This window comes from Lissotriton helveticus, chromosome 11 (assembly GCF_964261635.1).
Source record: "Lissotriton helveticus chromosome 11, aLisHel1.1, whole genome shotgun sequence".
Lineage (NCBI taxonomy): Eukaryota > Metazoa > Chordata > Amphibia > Caudata > Salamandridae > Lissotriton > Lissotriton helveticus.
In genome coordinates, this window is record NC_136072.1 from 177,528,212 (window position 1) to 177,550,957 (window position 22,746).

Sequence of the window (22,746 nt, forward strand, 5' to 3'; positions counted from 1 at the left end):
AAACAATAAATTATTTTATTATTTTGCACGAACAAAAAGATGCAACATTTATGCACGTTTATGAGCACACATGTTAGTCCCCCCACGTGTAAAGTTTAATCTAGGTTGTATTAGCACAACATATCACAAATCATTAATAATTTTATTCATGTTATGGAAATGTGACTTTGCGAGTTTAAACAAAATTTTGTTTTCTATCTCGCTCCATCAATGGCCCAGCCCCTCTCGTCCCCGGACGGCCACAGACGGCCCGCCCTTTGCCCGGGCTTAGCCCGATGCGCTCCTGCGCGCTCCCGCGCAGCGGCAGACTGTGGCAAGAAATAGTGCGTATGACGTGCTGTGGGCGTGGCGGGCAGGGAGCGCAGACCAGTTGTGCAGGGTCAAGCAGGGACTCCTGGGAGAGCGAGTCCCTGCAGCGCTTCTCTACCTGCCTGCCTGATGTTATCACTGGCCTCACGCACACACAGCTCCTCCAGTCCCCTCGAAGCGCTAATCCGGGTCAGTTCAGCGAAGCGGGTGCGGCGAGCAGTTCCAAAAGATCTCCTCCTCCTATCAGACACTCCTCACGGGCAGACCAACAGCAAAAGTATTTGATTGGTGAATTCTTTGATAATGTTGAAGAGTTCTTTGCCAGAGTTGGATCCCGGTCTGACAACTAGGCTTTTTTATATGGGTGTGTGACCTTCTGAATGCCAGTTTTTAGATGTTGTCTCAGCTGGGTTTCTAACTTATTTCTAGTTGTTTGCAGAGCGTTTTGAGTCTCTGATGTCTTTAGTGTACCTGCATGCCTGCCGTGTGTTCTTGTACGCCTAACCTCCTTCATGGAAGTCATGGTTTTGTCAGTGTCTGAGGTCCAGGTTTGGAAAGTGGATAGGTCGTTCTGTAGGTTGCATGTGAGGATGGGCCGGTTGGATCTGATGGTGTGAGTTCAGTCAGGTTCTGTATATTTTTCCAGTTGTGGCTGAGGCTGATGGGTGACTTTAGCTGGCTGGAGTGAGGTGTGCAGATGTAGAAGTGTACGATGGAGTTACAAATGGGGGTGGGGTCGCACACTACTCACACACCGGCGGTGTCGCCCCTAAGAACTCTGGTCAATGTAGTAAAGTGTTCGCGATGCATCATCTTTCGATCTTCTGCTATCTTCGCTGTCTTCGCCATCCCTGGACACGTGTTTCGGGGTATTACCCCTCATCAGCAGGGATAGGCCGTGTACTGGGGTTGCCGATGGCTGCCAATATCTGCCAGGTATAGTACCACTCAGGCACATAGGTGCGGGTTCCCAGGCTCGTCAGCCCGCTGCTCAAGGGAGCTTTAAAGTTACAAATGGGGGTGGGGTCGCACACTACTCACACACCGGCGGTGTCGCCCCTAAGAACTCTGGTCAATGTAGTAAAGTGTTTGCGATGCATCATCTTTCGATCTTCTGCTATCTTCGCTGTCTTCGCCATCCCTGGACACGTGTTTCGGGGTATTACCCCTCATCAGCAGGGATAGGCCGTGTACTGGGGTTGCCGATGCCTGGGATCCCGCACCTACGCGCCTGAGTGGTACTATACCTGGCAGATATTGGCAGCCATCGGCAACCCCAGTACACGGCCTGACCAGAGTCCTTAGGGGCGACACCGCCGTTGTGTGAGTAGTGTGCGACCCCACCCCCATTTGTAACTTTAAAGCTCCCTTGAGCAGCGGGCTGACGAGCCTGGGATCCCGCACCTACGCGCCTGAGTGGTACTATACCTGGCAGATATTGGCAGCCATCGGCAACCCCAGTACACGGCCTGACCAGAGTCCTTAGGGGCGACACCGCCATTGTGTGAGTAGTGTGCGACCCCACCCCCATTTGTAACTTTAAAGCTCCCTTGAGCAGCGGGCTGACGAGCCTGGGATCCCGCACCTACGCGCCTGAGTGGTACTATACCTGGCAGATATTGGCAGCCATCGGCAACCCCAGTACACGGCCTGACCAGAGTCCTTAGGGGCGACACCGCCGTTGTGTGAGTAGTGTGCGACCCCACCCCCATTTGTAACTTTAAAGCTCCCTTGAGCAGCGGGCAGACGAGCCTGGGATCCCGCACCTACGCGCCTGAGTGGTACTATACCTGGCAGATATTGGCAGCCATCGGCAACCCCAGTACACGGCCTGACCAGAGTCCTTAGGGGCGACACCGCCGTTGTGTGAGTAGTGTGCGACCCCACCCCCATTTGTAACTTTAAAGCTCCCTTGAGCAGCGGGCTGACGAGCCTGGGATCCCGCACGTACGCGCCTGAGTGGTACTATACCTGGCAGATATTGGCAGCCATCGGCAACCCCAGTACACGGCCTCACCAGAGTCCTTAGGGGCGACACCGCCGTTGTGTGAGTAGTGTGCGACCCCACCCCCATTTGTAACTTTAAAGCTCCCTTGAGCAGCGGGCTGACGAGCCTGGGATCCCGCACCTACGCGCCTGAGTGGTACTATACCTGGCAGATATTGGCAGCCATCGGCAACCCCAGTACACGGCCTGACCAGAGTCCTTAGGGGCGACACCGCCGTTGTGTGAGTAGTGTGCGACCCCACCCCCATTTGTACGATGGAGTTGCCTGTCAGTTTCAGCGTGGTGAGGTGGTTGAAAGTAACCTTGTTTCAGGCTGTCAAGACTGGATCGAGTGTGTGTCTGGCGATGTGAGTCAGGCCTTCCATGAGCTGTTTGAGTCCAATGCAGGGCAAGATAACGACAACTGGAATTCAACACACTTCATGGCAAATGGTGTGGCTCCTGCACGCATAAGTAACAACTAAAGGTGCTCCTATGCTATTTGCAGGGAGCACCGATGCAAAATGCTAAATATTCACAGAAAAGAGTTCAGAAATAGGAAAGTAAACAAGGTTGGGATGTCAGTCACTTTTTACAGGATTCTATCTGCTAAAAATCATAACACATAAGGAAATGGTTATGAAGGGATACGGACAACGAAGGGAACAGGCGTCAGAATTGGACAGGATTATCTTGTCAAGTCATTAAAAAGCACAATAGGCAACAGTAAATCAGAGCCCAGAGGGGCAGGAAAGGATCTTGAGAGGGTCGTGCTGCATCTCGGACTGGTACATTGCTATTTTCAGAGCAAAGATCTTTAGCCACCAATAAACCTTGATAGAAATCCTGCATGAATACACTTTGTGAAGGTGCTGGCTTGTTATCCTAACTGTTTAACGTCATTAACCAGCTTTATTCAATAGAAGTGCAAGTTCCCCGCTCTACAGACCTGCCTGTGAATATTCGGCCTGCTCAGATATTAAACTAAAATCCCTTCAAGACACTGCCTTGGAAGCGGCATAACACAAAATGAGGGCCTCCCCCCTTCAGAATGTTATGAGGGACCCCTGAGCCTCTCATATCTCACTTAAATTCATTGGCCTCTGGCTGGATGGTCCCGCTGAAGGTTTAGAGGGCCCCCTTGATGGGTTGGGGGCCCACCTGCGAGGCAGGGGCTGCAGGGGCCTTTGTTACACTCCTGTGTTATGGCCTGACTTACCAGCTTTCTATTGCTGTGCTGTTAGAGATAATTGTCCGCCTGGCTGAGCTAAGAGCCAGGCACTGACGTGCAGCATTGGACTTTTATGCCCACATGCATCAAGGGTTTTTGCATTCGCAAACGGTGCGAATCACAAAATTCGGCCGTTTGCGAATGCAAATCCCTTTTTTGGGATGCATGAAGCTTTTTGCTATTTTCGCAATTTAAGAAATCGCAATTTATTTGCGATTTCTTAAATTGCGATTGCATTTAAGAAATCCCAATTTTGCGATTTCTTAAATGCAATGCATGATTTTTTTTATTTGCGAAATCGCAAATAGGAAGTGGTAAATTACCATGAAGTTAACCTTCATGGTAATTTGCGAAAACTTTCAAAAATGCACAAAAGTGCATTTTTGAAAGTTTCATTTTAAACACACACATGCCCTTTGGGCATGTGTGTGTGAAAAATGTACTTAAAGTTTAATTTCAGGGGTGCAAGGGGGGGTGCTTTGAACCCCCCCCTGCACCCTTGAAATTGCATTCTCATTTTGCAATTCCTTATTTGCGAATCGCAAAATGAGAATGCCTTCCAATTGATTCCTATGGGCCTCTAGGCCCATAGGAATCAATGTAAAGGCATTCCTTATTTGCGATTCGCAAAATTGGGAATCGCAAATAAGGAAAAATAAGGAATCGGAAAACAAAATGCGAATTTTTAATGCATAGGTATGTGCGATTTCTAAATTGTGATTCCTTAATTTTCGCAATTTAGGAATCGCAAATACCAACAATGATGCATGTGGCCATTAGCCCATACTGATATTACTTTGTTTATTTTCACAACAGAGATGTCACATTCATTCCCCATTTATTCTCCGTATCTGTGAGCATAGCACCTCTTTCACAGGAAGAAGCGAGAGTGAGAAGGACTTGAAAGAGAGCTGGGAGAGAGTAAATTGTATTATCATGTGGTATAAGGAATAAAATACCTCCTACTGTACGTTATAAATTCTTTGGATTACCGGAATTCTATAAAGGAAATGTGCCTCATTTTTGCAACATAGTCGCGGAACTCCGAATGAATTGCAAAATCTGTACAATGTGTTATTAAACCCATGAATAATACTGTAATTCGCACGACCTTTCTGTTGCTGGTCGCAAGTTTAAACCACAATGCCCCAGCTCATTATTTGCATTTTCTTACAGCTGTGTCATAGAGGCATACATCGAAGTTCCTTTTTTGTTCACACTGCAGCTGAAAATAGCACCGTTCCTTCCATGATTGCACAGCTTTGTGTAGATTGCTCCATCGATAATTGACTGGCAGTGCTATGAGCAACACAACATTGTCCATTCTTAAGCAATTTCCAGCGACCGACTTGCAGTATTTTATTTTTGTCAGCACATCTTACCAACTTTGCTGAAACGTCAAAAACACGCTAAGAGGCAAAATTGCTAAATATTTCACAGTTGCTGACTTTCATGTTGAGCAACCAAATGATGTTCAGTACACTGTTCAGTACACAGACAGATTTCGGTAAAAGCTTTTCTGGCACCCACCTCGACTTTATATTTACATAAAGGTTTATTTGCAGTGAATGATTATTAATTCATGGGCAGCCATTTGCAATCCGTCAATCTGTCCAGGTTAAGAGCTGTTGTGAATGATTGCCTACGGGTTGACTCTCCTTCTTCTCCAGCTGCAGGTGAACATATTTAGGAGGAGAGGTGTCAGAAAGCTGCCACATTCTGCCTTAAGATCCTTCTGCCAACTCAGGAAGGCCTTTATTTACAACAAGGGGTGGTGAGGGACAGAGTCTCTGAATTAAGCAGAATACTCTCACCCAGTCAAGAGATCAGGGCTAGATCCAACACCGTTTTTTAGCTCATTGCACCATCCCAGTTTCAGAACCTGGCTGTATGCAAATTAGTCTGTTCCTGTCCCAGTGCATGTTGGGAACAGGGCAAACCAAACTACAAAAGCCAATTCTTACACTGGTAAGGAAACAAGCTTCCGGGGACCGGTTTCTGGCATTACAGCCGTCTTCGGCCCGGCTTGCTTGAATCCTGATGGTGCAATGAGCAAGGGACTCATGTCTGAGTATACCCTTCCACGCTTAGGGTGGACAAAATTATTTACAACAAGGGGTGGTGAGGGACAGAGTCTCTGAATTAAGCAGAATACTCTCACCCAGTCAAGAGATCAGGGCTAGATCCAACACCGTTTTTTAGCTCATTGCACCATCCCAGTTTCAGAACCTGGCTGTATGCAAATTAGTCTGTTCCTGTCCCAGTGCATGTTGGGAACAGGGCAAACCAAACTACAAAAGCCAATTCTTACACTGGTAAGGAAACAAGCTTCCGGGGACCGGTTTCTGGCATTACAGCCGTCTTCGGCCCGGCTTGCTTGAATCCTGATGGTGCAATGAGCAAGGGACTCATGTCTGAGTATACCCTTCCACGCTTAGGGTGGACAAAATTATTTACAACAAGGAGTGGTGAGGGACAGAGTCTCTGAATTAAGCAGAATACTCTCACCCAGTCAAGAGATCAGGGCTAGATCCAACACCGTTTTTTAGCTCATTGCACCATCCCAGTTTCAGAACCTGGCTGTATGCAAATTAGTCTGTTCCTGTCCCAGTGCATGTTGGGAACAGGGCAAACCAAACTACAAAAGCCAATTCTTACACTGGTAAGGAAACAAGCTTCCGGGGACCGGTTTCTGGCATTACAGCCGTCTTCGGCCCGGCTTGCTTGAATCCTGATGGTGCAATGAGCAAGGGACTCATGTCTGAGTATACCCTTCCACGCTTAGGGTGGACAAAATTATTTACAACAAGGGGTGGTGAGGGACAGAGTCTCTGAATTAAGCAGAATACTCTCACCCAGTCAAGAGATCAGGGCTAGATCCAACACCGTTTTTTAGCTCATTGCACCATCCCAGTTTCAGAACCTGGCTGTATGCAAATTAGTCTGTTCCTGTCCCAGTGCATGTTGGGAACAGGGCAAACCAAACTACAAAAGCCAATTCTTACACTGGTAAGGAAACAAGCTTCCGGGGACCGGTTTCTGGCATTACAGCCGTCTTCGGCCCGGCTTGCTTGAATCCTGATGGTGCAATGAGCAAGGGACTCATGTCTGAGTATACCCTTCCACGCTTAGGGTGGACAAAATTATTTACAACAAGGGGAGGTGAGGGACAGAGTCTCTGAATTAAGCAGAATACTCTCACCCAGTCAAGAGATCAGGGCTAGATCCAACACCGTTTTTTAGCTCATTGCACCATCCCAGTTTCAGAACCTGGCTGTATGCAAATTAGTCTGTTCCTGTCCCAGTGCATGTTGGGAACAGGGCAAACCAAACTACAAAAGCCAATTCTTACACTGGTAAGGAAACAAGCTTCCGGGGACCGGTTTCTGGCATTACAGCCGTCTTCGGCCCGGCTTGCTTGAATCCTGATGGTGCAATGAGCAAGGGACTCATGTCTGAGTATACCCTTCCACGCTTAGGGTGGACAAAATTATTTACAACAAGGGGTGGTGAGGGACAGAGTCTCTGAATTAAGCAGAATACTCTCACCCAGTCAAGAGATCAGGGCTAGATCCAACACCGTTTTTTAGCTCATTGCACCATCCCAGTTTCAGAACCTGGCTGTATGCAAATTAATCTGTTCCTGTCCCAGTGCATGTTGGGAACAGGGCAAACCAAACTACAAAAGCCAATTCTTACACTGGTAAGGAAACAAGCTTCCGGGGACCGGCATCTGGCATTACAGCCGTCTTTGGCCCGGCTTGCTTGAATCCTGATGGTGCAATGAGCAAGGGACTCATGTCTGAGTATACCCTTCCACGCTTAGGGTGGACAAAATTATTTACAACAAGGGGTGGTGAGGGACAGAGTCTCTGAATTAAGCAGAATACTCTCACCCAGTCAAGAGATCAGGGCTAGATCCAACACCGTTTTTTAGCTCATTGCACCATCCCAGTTTCAGAACCTGGCTGTATGCAAATTAGTCTGTTCCTGTCCCAGTGCATGTTGGGAACAGGGCAAACCAAACTACAAAAGCCAATTCTTACACTGGTAAGGAAACAAGCTTCCGGGGACCGGTTTCTGGCATTACAGCCGTCTTCGGCCCGGCTTGCTTGAATCCTGATGGTGCAATGAGCAAGGGACTCATGTCTGAGTATACCCTTCCACGCTTAGGGTGGACAAAATTATTTACAACAAGGGGTGGTGAGGGACAGGGTCAGGAAGGCCTAGCACAACTCAAAAACCTCCACTGCTTTTGTTGAAGATCATATTTTTGGATCCGCATATCAGCCTCTTCCAACGTAGAGCCCCACATAAAATCAAATGATTAAAGACACGAAAAGGGTAACTACTTGACAATTTACAATAAAAGTATAGTTATTGCCTCCTTCACCTCACAGCTAGGGCTTTCCACGACTCTACATAGAGCAGACACGAGTTTGATGGAGGAGAGCAGCTAGAGGGGTGTGTTCCCACTAGACCAGACTCAAACGGCCACATGCATCATTGCACCCGTTTGTGATTCCTAAATTGCGAAAATTAAGGAATCGCAATTTAGAAATCGCAAACTGCAATGCATGACCAATTCGCATTTATTTTTGCGATTCAGTATTTTTCCTTAATTGCGATTCACAATTTGCGAATCGCAATTAAGGAAAACCCTTCCCATTGATTCCTCACATTTTGCGAATTTCAAATTGCGATTTGCAAAATGTGAATGCAATTTTTAAGGGTGCAGGGGGGGGTCCAAAGAACCCCTCCCTGCACCCCTGAAATGTAACTTTAAATGCAATTTACACACACACATGCCCCAAGGGCATGTGTGTGTGTAAATTAAAACTTTCAAAAATGCAATTTGTGCATATTTGAAAGTTTTCGGTAAATTAGCATGAAGTTCAACTTCATGCTAATTTACCACTTCCAAATAGCGAATTCACAAATAAAAAATTATCATGCATTGCATTTAAGAAATCTGAAATTGTGATTTCTTGAATGCAATCGCAATTTTAGAAATCGCAACATGGTTGCGATTCCTAAAATTGAGAAATGCATGATGCATTCAAAATTAGTCAATTGCATTCGCAAACGGCCGAAAATTGCGATTCGCACCGTTTGCGAATGCAATTGACTTTGATGCATGTGGGCATAGGCGCCTTATTCCTGGTTATGTTTACATTATTTTTGGTATTCATAACAGGGCCGGACTGGGAACCCAAAGCAGCCCTGGCAAATTCAGTCAGACTAGCTGCCATATGGTGCTTAGTGAGTGAAGCGAGCAAGCCTGACCTCTACAAGGAGAGCTTGCCCCCCCCCCCGAAAGGTTGGCCAAAAATGGTGCATATTACAACACATTTTTCATTATATATTCAATTGTATTAACTTTTCAAATATAGTAAATGATGACCTTAGAGTGCACCAGGATTCACCAATCTTTTTGGGGTTCTTCAATGATTCCCTCACTATCACCCTCCAGCAGTGCCCCTCATCTCGCCATAGCCCTCTCTCACATGTATTTCTTTTGTTTTACTGCACCTCTCATACCAGTGTGAGTTCTCTCTGCACTTTACATAACACACAAATGCAGAGACAATGAACAATACGTGTGTAAATCAGTGTATAGTAAATGTTACATAAGACAAAGGGAACTACAAGGTGTAGGATTCATGTCATCTATACTGGTAGGCATTTGTTAGGAGTGTTTGGTCTGAAGAAACACAAACCCAGGATTTGTAAAGTAACAGTTTGGATTTGCCAATAAGAATTTATTTCTACAGAAACAACCCCTTTTTAACAACATTAGGATAATGAAAGATTCAGAAGTAAACATAACCTTCTAACCGGTACCATGTAGTTTGCAAACAGCTCAATGATCACACTTCATAGCTAGAGTATGATCTAAATTTATGAACTGCAAAGTAACAATAAGGCCTCAGTGACAAGAGCAGCAACACACTAAGCTAGCTATGCACATAAAATACTGTTCTTTGATCTGCATGGTACGTGTTATTTGCAGAAGGCATATTAACACTCTGTGAGTCAAAACTGCCACTAGAAAAAACTCAAATCTCTTTCCAGCAGGTGCATTAATCATCAGTTATCTTGACATTATTATTATTGCATGAAAACTACTGATGTACAAGGAACTCTGAGGCAGGTGCTTTAAAAACTGCGAGAGTGCTCAATGGCAGAGCCCGGGTACCTCGACGCGCCCTCGACAAGTCGCGTCAGTCTGTGGATCGCCGGGCACCCCAGGCTCGGGTGCCGTGGGAGGAACGGACGTCGAACTGATAGCGCTGAAACAGCTTCACGTTTGGCAGTCAGGGTGGTTTATCCTGTTCGGCGGTGGCTGTACCTGTGCTGCGCAGCTCCAACCCTGCGCTCTCCTCCAACAGGGTAACTTATCCTGTCCGGCAGCTACTCCCCCGTGCAACTGTGCTCCCGAGCTCCCGAGCTCCCGACCATCCAGTAGCAGGAGCTGGTATCCACTGACTGGCCCCATGCCACGGGCCAGTTCCTGCTTTTCATATTTATTCAACAACAGGCACCACTTTGGATTCTGGGACGTGTAGTTTTGTCCTTGCATTTATATGTACGAGCATTACCAAAGTGCAAACCAGTACAGTTGCCTCTGTAGCCAGGACAGGCTGAAGTGTTGGACATGCCTTTTAGTGGACACCTGGGATTTGTAGTAATGCCCAGGAAACCCGCTCAAGACAAAATAATTTGTCACGAAGTTGTATTTTCTTATTGAACACAAATAATGCCGCTCGAAGTCGTTTCTTGCCAGGTACGGGACTAGAAAATTGGATTTCCCTGGAACTGCCTGAACTTTTAAACTTGAAGGTTTGCCCTCTGTGGATCAACTCGTGACAGTGGGAGCCGGCGTGCTCCATTCCGGGTTTTGCCTCTCCGTGCTTGTTCTGAGGACTCTTCCACCGGGAGCGGGACTGCGAGGCCCACAGGTGATTGTGTCAGGCCATCGTGCACACCTGCTGCCTCTTCCCGCCCACTCCTCCTCCTCCTACTTAACCCCGTCTATTTCCGCGAACGCGGGACGCGCGCGGGTGAAGCGTGGGCGAAGACCGGGCCAAGAGCGGGCCCGTTGTAGCCCGTTAGAGCCCGGGGGAGACCGGACCGGCCCATCCCTCTTCGATCCGCAAGTACCTTTCGTATTCACAGTACATTGGACCTTTGTTTACAAATGTCGGGCCGTGAGACAAGGAGTTCTGCATCTAAGACTGGCACGCAATTAGTGGGGACTATGGATAACTTCATTGTGCGTGCTAGCTCACTTTTGAATAATGAAATAACATCCTTGGAGCGTAGACTTTCTCAGGGAATCGTAAATTCTAAACGTTCCTCACTGGGAAGTATAGCTAAAGCCATCTCTCCAATTAGGCAGGAACCTCCCTTGCAAATTAACGTACAGATTACTCAACCTAATGTTTACTCAAATTTAGGGGATGATTTTATCGTTCCCGACCCACCTATCCCCCTAACCCACGAAACTACCATGACCTCTACCCGACCTCCCTCCCCCAGAATAGTAGAGGTAGGGGTCCAACCAACATCGACAAATGAAGCCCATAGGCAAGGAGCCATTAAAAAAGGAAGCTTAGTCCAGATTTAGCTTGTAGGATAAAATCAAAGGTCCCTAAAAAAGACTCACAGCAGCCCGTCAGAATGGGTAATACGGGTAAAAGGAGGGGCCCCCAAGCACCCAAATCACGGCTGGTGGCAGAGAAAGTTCACCAGCCGTCGCTCTCTGATAGCCTGCTAACTCTCTATAGTACTATGGGGGGGGGAGGAATCAGGAGGGTGTAGGGACCTAAGCTCACTGATGGAGTCCCTGATAGATCTTTTAGAAGCTAGATTGACTAGGATAGAGGATAGAATTAGTAATATCGTAGTATCTATAGGGGCTGCGCGCGACAACCTGAGGGAGGTTTCAGTACGTTACGGGAACTCTGAAGATAGGTTGGGCAAAATTGAGGGGTTACTGGGAGAGTTACTTGGCTATGTCAAGGCTGATAAGGCGCAGGAGGTGAACAGAGGTTTGGGTGGAACTTCTGGCTCCATGGGGGCCTCTGCAGAAGGGGGGACAGTAATTAATGCTAATAGCAATCCATTCCTACCACTCGACTCAGGTATCCCACCAACCCATTCTGTTATTACCACAAGTTTACCTTTGGATGGTGGTAATACTCGTCCTGCATCAAATCCCTTCATCATACCGCCTCCTACTATTCCCCAAGATCCACCCCCTAACCAAAATAGGGGGAAGGCACCTGACTTGCCACAGCTGGGTCAAGCACAGCAAGGGAAAGGTGGAAATAGAAGTAGGAAAGCAGCACACCTCCCCCCGGGGGCGGCCCCCTATGTAGTCGTCCTCAGTAGTGTACCAGAACTTGAGGAAGCTGCGAGGGAAAATCCAGTTTCTTTAAAGAATAAGGTAATCAGCTGGCTCAATAGATATAGACCACTACCCCTAGGGATGCACAACGAAATTATCCTTGCAAGGAGAGTTCCCTGGGTGGGTGAGACAACAAAAAGAGGTACCGGGGACTGTGTGTTGGTAAATTTTAGAGACCCAAGGACAGTAACTTTTATCTGCAACTGGGAAGGCCCATCACCCATGACGTCTATCCAAGCATTACCCCTGAGGGCATTTTATCCTGACAAACGTGAGCGGTTTGAGGAAGGGGGCAATGAGGGCTGGTCTTGGGTTCCTCCAAGAAGACAATATCGTGCAGCTAGGCCGGGGCCTCAGGGGGGAGCTTTTGGGAGGGGAGCCTGGAATCATCCTATCCCCAGTTCCCCTTACTTTCAATTCACCCACCCCAACCGGTTCAGTTGTTTGGATGAAGTGGATTGACAGTTGATGGATTGTAGCGCTGGGGTAAAGCAAACATATGATAGGGAATCACCAGAAGATAGTAGGAGTATTTTATTACCTCCTCCGGTGGAGTATCAGGTAGACTCCGCTCAGGAACGAGGTTTAAGTTCACCGAGAGTGGGCCAATCCATATCTGGAGAAAGCAGTGATCTTGGGCGTCTAGTACAATTGCAGGGCCAGGATAAAAGACCCGATGATAGCAGTTCAGTGGTGCACCAATACAGGAGTACCACACCGAACCGGGAGGTGGTCCCAGGTGTGGAGTCTATTCTTTCGTGGAATGTAGCCGGCCTGTCAAACAAACGGGACTCTCCCGAATGGGAGACATTCATAGAGTCCTTTGACATTTGCCTTTTACAAGAAACCTGGGCACGGGGAAGTAATTCCCGACCAGGCTATGCAACATTTTCAGTACCAGCCAAATGGGGGGGGAAGGGACGCCCGTCAGGTGGGTTACTGATATGGGTTGCTACCCACTTAGGGTGCAGGGCCAGGGCAGTCCAAACGAATTCCGAGGACTTCCAGTGTGTTGTATTAGACTGGGTGTCTGGCCAATCACTATTGCTGGTTAATGTGTATTCACGACCCGTGGGGCTATCAAGGACCTCGGGCACAATAGAGGAGCTGGCGGTGTTTTTAGATTCCTCCTCCCACTGTTCGTCTTACCTAGTGGGAGGGGATTTTAACAATCAGTTTGAGCCACTGCCGACCTTTCTAGAGGGTGCAACAACTGAAGAGGATGATGTCTGGGGAATCCCACCCCCGGCAGGCCCTGTAGTAAAGGCGTGGTCCCCACTGGCTGTGCAGATTACTTCCTTTACTTTGGCTAATTCACTGAGAGCCTGTAACGGGCGTATAAAAGGAGACATACCACCAAGGCCCACTTATAATAAACCAGGGCAAGAGTCTCGAATAGATTATATGCTGGTGGAATCCAGAGACTGGGAGAAAGTCAAGGACTTCCAGGTACTTACCAGATCGGACAGCGACCATAATGCGCTGGCGCTCAGGTTTGAAGTGCAGGGGGTAGTACCGGGGGAGCAGGAGTGTACCGCAAACTTGGCCCCAGATCTAATAGCAGCCAGCAACAGGCGGCGAATTAGATGGCCCAAAATAGTGGGAAACTACGCTGATATCCAGAGATTGTACACTATACTGGTTCCAAGTTTAGAACAAGTGGAAAGATTATTACCCGGGTTACCGTCCCCGGAAGGACACAGAGTATTGGCAGTTATCCACCAGGAGCTGGTCATGAACTTAGCTGAAGTCTTGAACCGTGTAGCGAAAACTAGGAATCCAAGGGAGATGCACGCCTCATGGTTCAACGCTGAGTGTAGGAGAGCTAAGGCAGAACTCCTAAAGTCCCTCAAAGAACGGGAAAGTCCTAGTAAGATCAAGATTAGGCGAGCAATATATAAAAATCTTATTCACAACGCCAAAATTGAATGGGACTTTGAGAACTGGTCAGATATGAGGAGCGCTCTACAATGGAGGGACGCCCGCAAATTCTGGCAAATTGTCCAATATGGGTCAGCTGAACCTACCAAAGCGGTCGAGGCTAATATTGCATCGTCCGTTTGGGAAGAACACTTCGCCTCTCTGTATAGAGCGGCTGATGTGGACCATATGGAAACCATGGAAGCCCCTGAGGGCACAGACCCTGCCTCGGATGCAGCACCTATGGGTATGTTTACATTGGGAGAGGTCAGCGCAGCAATCCTGGGTTTGTCAGCTGAAAAGGCCCCGGGGTTGGATAAACTCCCCGGGGACCTGTTTAAGCATGAGGTTGACATCTGGGCACCTTATCTCCAGGTGTTCTTTAACGCTATTCTTGAGGGTATGTCACCCCCCGCCACATGGCTGGGGGCTGAGATAGTCCCAATATTCAAGAAAGGGTGTCCATTGCTCCCAGCCAATTATAGGCCAATTAGTCTCCTGGATGTAACACAGAAACTGTTCTCCCGTCTGGTCCTTGACCGCTTACTAGAATGGGTTGTAGATAATGAAATACTGAGCCCGTTCCAAGCCGGGTTCAGATCTGGGGTCTCTACAATCGACCAGGTCTTTCGTTTGGCACTCATTTTTTGGAAAACGGTACCGTTGGAGGGTGGCAGCCTCTACACTGTATTCGTGGACCTGAGAGCTGCGTTCGACCTTGCCCCGCGTAGTAACTTGTGGAGGGTCTTAGGCAAAATGGGGGTCCCGCCAAGTCTTTTGAAGGTGATAATTCGTCTTCACACAGACAATTACGCCCGGGTCAGGTGTGCCAGGTTTGGGGGCCTTTCTGGTAAATTTCCCATTGGCAGGGGGGTAAGACAGGGCTGCGTGCTTGCACCAACCCTGTTTTGCCTCTACGTCAACGGGATAATCGACCATCTTAACAGGGTTGCAGATAGTGATGCTCCAAGGCTCGCTGGCAGCAGGGTGTCGGCGATCATGTTCACAGACGACACCCTGCTGCTTTCTAAATCCCCAATGGGTATACAGCGTGTCCTCAATGGGTTCGTGGATTTTTGCAGCGAACATGGGTTGGAAATTAACACCGGAAAGACGAAGTATATGGTCTTCAATCCAACTCCCAAATCCCGATTTGTACCATCCATTGGCACGGTCAAACTCGAAAGGGTTTGTACTTTCGAATATCTGGGGGTCACCTTGAATGAAAACTTAGCCTGGGGCCACCAACAAGAAAAAGCGCACCTCAAATTAGTGCAGTTTGTAGGTGGGATCTCAAAAATGATTGAGAAGAACAAGTCATCGATGAAACCTATTGGCCCATCCTTAGAGATTTATAAGATCCAGGCAAAAGGTGCGGCAATGTACGGCAGCGAATTGTGGGGACATCTACCATGTAATGATCTGTTAAAGGTGGAGAACAAGTTGATCAGGAGGCTTTTGTTACTCCCCCTTAGCACTCCGTTACCCCACTGAGGCTAGACCTAGGCTTGAGACCAATAGATGAAGAACTATCTCTGAGACCATTGATGTTCTGGCGCAGGATTTGGGCCACTCCAGAATTAGTTAGTTATAGGGAGGCCTTGCAAGAGATTATTTCCCTCCCTAGAGCAGGCAGAATCCCCTGGCTTAAGTTTGTTAAATCGGGGCTGGAGAGTATTGGTTTACATACTGTATGGTCTAACCCTTTGGTCACCTGTCCAGTGCTGCCCAAGAAGCGAATGGCAAAAATCTATTATGAACATAAACTAGCGACACTTGTGCAAAATAAAAATATGGGGTCCTGCACCGAGTCTTTTCTGCTCTTTAAAGACTGCTACTGTTTCGAACCAGTCCTAGACATTATCTACCCGCCCCTCATAAGGAAGCTTTATGTGCAGTGGAGGCACGGGTCACTACCGATTCGTGCCCTCTCAAGCAAGTGGAGTATGTCCACTGAGAGTAGCTGCCCTGGGTGCGGAGTGGATATAGAGACAGATATGCACATCCTCTTTTTCTGCCCAGCGTACAGCGGTGCAAGAAAGAAATGGATAGTACCACTGTGTACAAATGTAGGCTTCTCTGAGTGTCTGGTGGCTTACAGGGTACTTAAAACTGACCTTGCTGAAAACATCGTGTTTGCTGTGGCAAAATACCTGGGCACTGTCTGGCCTAGGAGGCGCTATTGTTTGAATGCAGCCCTTCGAAACTAGGCAGTAATTTACCAAGAATGTGCCCAACATGAGCATCTGATCGAATTAGTTTTATCTTTTTTAACTGTGGGAGTTTTTAATATTGTAAGACTACTTTTTTTTTTTTTTAACACTGTATGACTGTATTGTTTTGTATCTTTTATGATGAACAATCATCGAAATAAAGATTATGAAATGAAAAAATGAAAAACTGCCGCACTTCTACTGCCGAATAACAAAAACAGCCCCAGCTCTTCAAGCCTCCTGGGGAAATGCCCGATGCCTAGTATGGCCAGTCCACTCTTGAGTCACAAACACAGAGTTAATAGTAAGTTTACGACTGCAGAAACTCTGCAGTTGAGGTGAAATACTCCGCACTTAAAAATATATGTTTGTCAATACTAGACCTGGGTGGAGTTCTCAGAGTTCCGCTATGCAGAACTCTGCTAAGTGAGTGAAAAATTGTGCAGTGCTTCGCGGAGTTCTGCAAGCAGTGGAGTACATCAGGTCGCGCCATTCGCACTATTTTTTAGCATCGGGTGTTTTCCCGGCAGATTGTAAATCAGTACGAATGGCACCATGCACAGCGCTGCAGGACACTGCTTCTTTCTGCCGCTCGAGTAGATGTTCTACTCGAACGGCAGCTTTTGCAATGTAAACGGAAGGTTTCTCAATGCAAGTGGTCGCGACCATCTCGAGAAATCTTGCTGGGATGTGGTCTAGCTTTGGATTTTGCGTGCTTGCCAACTTAACAATGGTGTGTTTTTCAGTGTGTTTTTCAGAACTCGGCGTACTACACGCAGTGCAGAAATCCCCGCAAGCTCCGCAAACAGAGTGGAATACACTGCCCAGGCCTATTGAATACCAAAACAAACATAAACTTACCTTTGTGAATAAGGCCCTACATGAGACCCTTAGCACTCTGAAACCATTCAGGGCATGTGGCCTATGCAAAAAATATGTTAATGTAAAACAAAATGAAAGGAGTGATAAAGCATGATTGAAATGAGATATGTTGCCTTCTGCCATCTGATTCAATTATGATAGAGTGCAAACCCAGCTATAGAACACTTAATAGGATTGGGAGCCCTAAGTTATGATTTAGGATTGGCTACACTGATGGAGGATGTTTGTAAACTGTCAAACTTTTTGTGCGGAGATTGAGGGTCAGATTTTCAAAAAGTCACGGAACGCAGTGCAGCAGCCAAGAATGCTGTGCGGCGTTGCGTGACAGGGAGGTAGCAGGAGAGCGCCGTATCTACAGAGATATGGCTCCCTCCTCTCCTCCCCTGATTTCAGCTGCATAGCGTCACATACACACCTTTGAGACGTAGTGCAATGGTGTGTGCATGAGTCTTCCATAGGCTTTGTACCGGAAGGGTACCCTTCCAGTACAAAATGCCAAACTTAGACTTAATTTAAAACTTTTCCCACTTTGTTTCTGTGCACTGAGCAGCACACATGCAAAGTTGGAAAAGAAAGGAGAAATAAAAGTGTTTCTACTTTTAAGGCATTCTTTCAAATGGCGTTAACTTTTGGCACTAAACCCTGTCTACTGTTGTTTATAGCTAGGGTATTGCATCAAAAGGCATGGGTGAGTGCATGGGAAGTTCATGTACCAACCATATAACACCCCCTTGGTGCTATGTAACTCAAAGCAGAGCTTTGCGCTGTGTTGTGTTACTTTTAGGATACTTTCCAGCGCAGACCAAGTTTTGCGATGGAAAGTAAATTAGAAAAAAATATTTTGTGCTGGTTAGCTTCACTTTTGTGATGCTAATCCTGCACAAAATGTCTATAAATTCACCCCGTAGCATTCTCTGGTGAGGTGGGTCTCAGGTTCATTTTTATGTCCACTGTTGTTTGAGTTCATTTCGTGTCAAGTTTAAACCTGCTATTGATTTTTCTACTCTCAAAGAGGAGAAATTCTGTCTTTATCAGGATATTAAGTAGGAGGAGGACATCCATTTTGGGTATTAGGCAGGATTTGAGGTGATGGATATCATGAGCTGTGGAAATCTTCATGTAGAGTTGTGAGTCATCAGTATATTGAAAGATCTTGATACTGCTGTACCTGAGTAGGGTCCTAAGTCATTAGTTGTAGAGGCTGATGTTGATGGAGAGAGGATGGGACTCTAGGGGACTCCTCAGGAGAAGGTCATTTAAATGATTTTAAGGTCTCCATTTCAATTAATTGGTTGTTGGATTCAGTGGCAGTGGTTATTCTTGTCAGTCAAGTAGGCTTTGTCAACAAACTATAGGATGGCATTCTTTGTCCTGCTGAGAAGTCTGATGCCAGATTGATAGTCTTGTAAGAGGCTGTTATTGGTAATCTTATCTAGTAATTGAATGGCAATTGATAACTGGGTGTAGTTGGCATTTAAACGTTGTTAATTTTTCCCAGACAGTCACACAATAGAAGGAATGGGTGTGCTGGCATGGACCAGGATATGGTTGGCTAAGCTGGGCACAAACCTACTTGAAACTGAATAGGAGTTGCCCTGCCTACATGGAAAGGACCTGTCACCATTGCATCGTTCATGCAGCCAGCTTGGAGCTAAGGCAGGGGAGCTAGGAAACTTCAAGTACTTGAAACGCAATTCTCTAGAAACCTCTCCTAATTCAAAGTAGGCACCAGGTAAAAATAATGATCCCTCAGATCCAAATCTTCAGTACACTCCTGGACTAGCACCTGCTGTGATGCTTTGCTGCCAAAAGGACTTCTACTCTGTTGCCTCTGCTGCTCTGCTGTTCTGCTGCCTGCTGCCTTGCTTGCTGAGGGGAAAGGCTGGACCTGCACCCTTTATCATAGGCTTAATTGGCTCAGCTAGCTGACCTCCTGTTCAGAGCTACAGAGAATTGACAAGCTCCAGAGGCTCCCTGTAAACGCCCAGCTGACCTGCTGCCTGGACTTGCACCTGGACCTGCCTGAACCTTGCTAGCATCTGCTAGAGTGAGTTCCTGATCAAGAGGTGACCCTAAGGTTGAGGGCTCTTGGTGTGGCACCAGTGAGCTCACTCCCAAAGAAAATGAGGAGTTTAGTGCTCTTCGCAATAGTGAATGGGCCTGTTTGTGCTATGATCTTGCTGCCCCCGCCCCCCCAACTGCCAAACCAAAGTTTCGGTGAATCTGACTCTTCATGCCTCAGCGACTGCCAATGACACCGGCAATACGAGATCTACCGTTTGCGCTACAGCATCGAAAAACTGCGATGATGCCAATGTTAAGCTCTGGCAATGACCTTCGCGAAGTCCGACAGGATCTTCCCCCTACAGCCACGACTGTTCATGATGCCCAGCCTCCTCTTTGTGCTACATCAACGACCATCTGCAATGTTCTCCCTGCTCCTCACGGTCCCCTCCACCATGAACGGAGCTCTTCACACTGGATTCTACAGGTGCATTTTTCAGTGGGAGTAACCTGGTCCCTGTATCCGGCCCATGCTCCATCGCGTTTGTCCTGCACTTGTGCGTTTCACCTGTTCTTGTGCGACCAGATACCTGCGAGTGACACTTTGTGCTTTTAGGCACTTTACTTACATGTCATCTGCATAGTGGGACTTTGTGATAGATGATACTGAAATGCTGTATTGGAAGTTGTGGCCTTGAGAGAGTTGAGGATGTCAGTGAGTTTGGTGTTCCAGAGGAGGTCACGGTGATCTTCCATGGGGAGATACAGAGGAAAATTGAAAGAATATTGTTGCCTGTTTCTTAGGGCCCCATTAGGATGGTGGGCGGATCTCCCCTGCCGGGCCGGCGGTAGTCACCACCGGCCTGGCGGGGGTGATCCGCCCGCCATTCTTGAGAAATTACCCCCACCATATTACAATGACTGGGGAGGTCCGCGGCAGATGGAAAGACCGTCCGCCGCTTTTCCGCCCAGTCAACATGTCTATCGGGCGGAAAAGAGTTCAATATGGTGGCGGTGTCTGAAAGACACCACCAGCCATATTACAATGTGGCTTTGGAAATGCCTTTCCGTGGCGGCATTGCCACCACAGAAAGGCATGCAGAGTCTGCTTGGGGGGCCCGTTGTGGGCCCCCAAGGAATTTGGGGGGTGTGGGGGTACCTATGGTACCCCCCTTCATTTCAATGTACAACGTGGCAGGAACCGCGCGGTGCTTGTCACGATGTGCATTGAAAAGCACAACATGCATTTTTGGCATTGCGGAGGACGGTGCCTTCAGCACCACCCGCCGTAATGTTAAAAATATGGGATGCACCCGCCAGTGTGGCAGGCGTATACTAATGGGATGCACTGGACCGCCGCACCCTTAGCGGGCGGTCCCATTTCCCACTGGTATGGTGGGCGGACAAAGTCCGCCCGCCATACTAATGTGCCCCTTGGTGTTGACATTGGTTAGTGTTGACATTGGTCTGACTTTGTTTATCTGCTGAATGACGAAGTGTGTTGTTGTGTCACATGTGTCTTTTAAATGGTAGATATGGACATCTTCAGGGGAATAACAAGTAGCTTAACTTCCTTGAAGACTGCTTAATCACTGTTACTTGCCTTGCTAATGATGGTAGTGTAGAGGGTGGCGCTCCTCATGTCGACTAGAGTGTTTTGGGTGGGATAAAGTAATCAGGAGCTCTGGCCCATTCCCATTTATTTTGCTCTCTTTCGATGGAATCTACATTTTTGGAAGACCTTGTGAGTATCATTGAGTTGACAGTTTGGGGATCATGTTTTGTATGATGCTCTGATGCCCACCTAGTTTTTCATGGCATTGCATTAAACCTCAAAGAGTGTGCTGACAGATGATGTAGGATGGACGTAGTGGAAAATCTTAATGAATTTATCTTTGAAAATGTCCATAGATAACATCTTGAATAAGTGGTAAATTTGTTTTTCCCTTTAAGTTTACTCAGGAGCATTGATGTGGCATTATGCTTGCAAAAGAGGTTGGCGAGATGATCCATTCAGTCTAAAAATATTGGAAACGTTCATTAGATTTAGGGAGAGGCATTTAACATAAACTCGAGGATGCATGCATTTTTGACCAGTGTATGTGCTGATTGTTTAGAACTGCGTATAACATTACAGTCACAATTTTGAAAATTGTGAGCAGCTGCACAAACCTACATCATTCTGATTTTCCTAAATTGAATAGCATAGATGTGGTAATAACTACTGTTGTGGTTTATTTTTCCAAATGCTACATGAAAATATGAGTTTTTGTCTGTGTACATGCTTTAATGACATTAAAGGTACATATACATGTATTTATCGAATCTGCTATGTCCACCTCTACAGATATTTGAGGAATTTTTAGACTGCACCAGAGTCAGAAACTCTTTTCCTCAACTGTTGCAACAAATATGTTTTAACCATATCAACGAAAATCGTCACATATTTTTTAGCTCAAATATATCATGTGATCTCAAATAGCCCAAGTCTCCTTCAGCTCAAGAGACCTAGGCAGGTAATGTCTACAAGTCGCAAACTTAAATCTTTTTTAAATTGGACTTTTTCAAATTCTTATTTTAGTATTTCTTCATTAGAAGAAATACTGACATTAGGAAATCAATTCAGTGCATCTGCACATATGGAAATTATCTGGTTCCGAAATGGGCAAGAGCAGGTAGTCCATTGAGTTTGTTTGCGTGAGAGATGGGAGCAGGAGCTGTTTCCTAGAGGTTAGGAAAAACGAGGCCTGGGCTTATTTACAAGTGTATTTCATTTTTGTTTACTAATTCATGCTTAGAGGGAGAGAAATCATGCTTAAAGTTTATAAGACAATACATTACTTCGAAAATATTAATTTTAAAAACAGCAAATGAAACTTTTTTCTGATAATGTGCTTTATCAGTAGGTAGTTTCCATTTCTTTTTAGAAGGTCTGTTTATCTGGTTTAAAACTCATTTTATTTAAATATGAGCACCACCACGCCATTGTTAGCTGAATGCTTGACCTACTCTTCGGTATTCAGCCGCAAAATAAATATATTATTAAGTACACCACTACTTGATAGCAATTGTGAGCTCAAAGCCTGATGACCAAATAATTTTTGCTGCGGCACAGCTTGCAGTAATAAAATCATATCGCAAGTCTCAACAGTGGTGGCTCGCAGAGGGAGTGCTGCGGGGCAGTGGGGCAGGCGGGGCAGTGTGGGGGGTAGTGGAGTCGGACATACGACGGCAAGGAGTATAGTAAGTAAATAAATAAATAAAACTATTTACCTTGTCCTCGCTGCATCGCCGAGTTGACAATGCAGCGTACGCAAGGTAAATAGTTTAATGTATTTATATACTTACTTTACTCCTTGCCGTCGTATGTCCGAATCCACTACTCCCCCACCCTGCCCCGCCACCTGCCCGGAAACACTCCCTCTGCAAGCTGCCACTGAGTGTCAATATACATTGTAATTTGAAACTGGCTTTGAGTCTCACAAACAGTGCCTGATTACCAAATCAGCAAAGTAGGCACTGGTCTATGGGCCCCACTCCTTTTAGGAGCCGCCCGCCCCCACAACAGATCCAAATACTATTGATTTGATCTTGAAAGAAAATTACAATCAAGCTTTCTTGTATATTGTTTACAAACGATAGAAAAAAATTAATCAATTCAAAGAAACGAAAACTTTACATTAAAATCTCTATAGATAACATGTTGTATTAATGTGATGTACCCATTAACAACTCAAAGTACATAAACCAGAGACATCAGATTCACATAACACTTTGTCTCTTAAAAG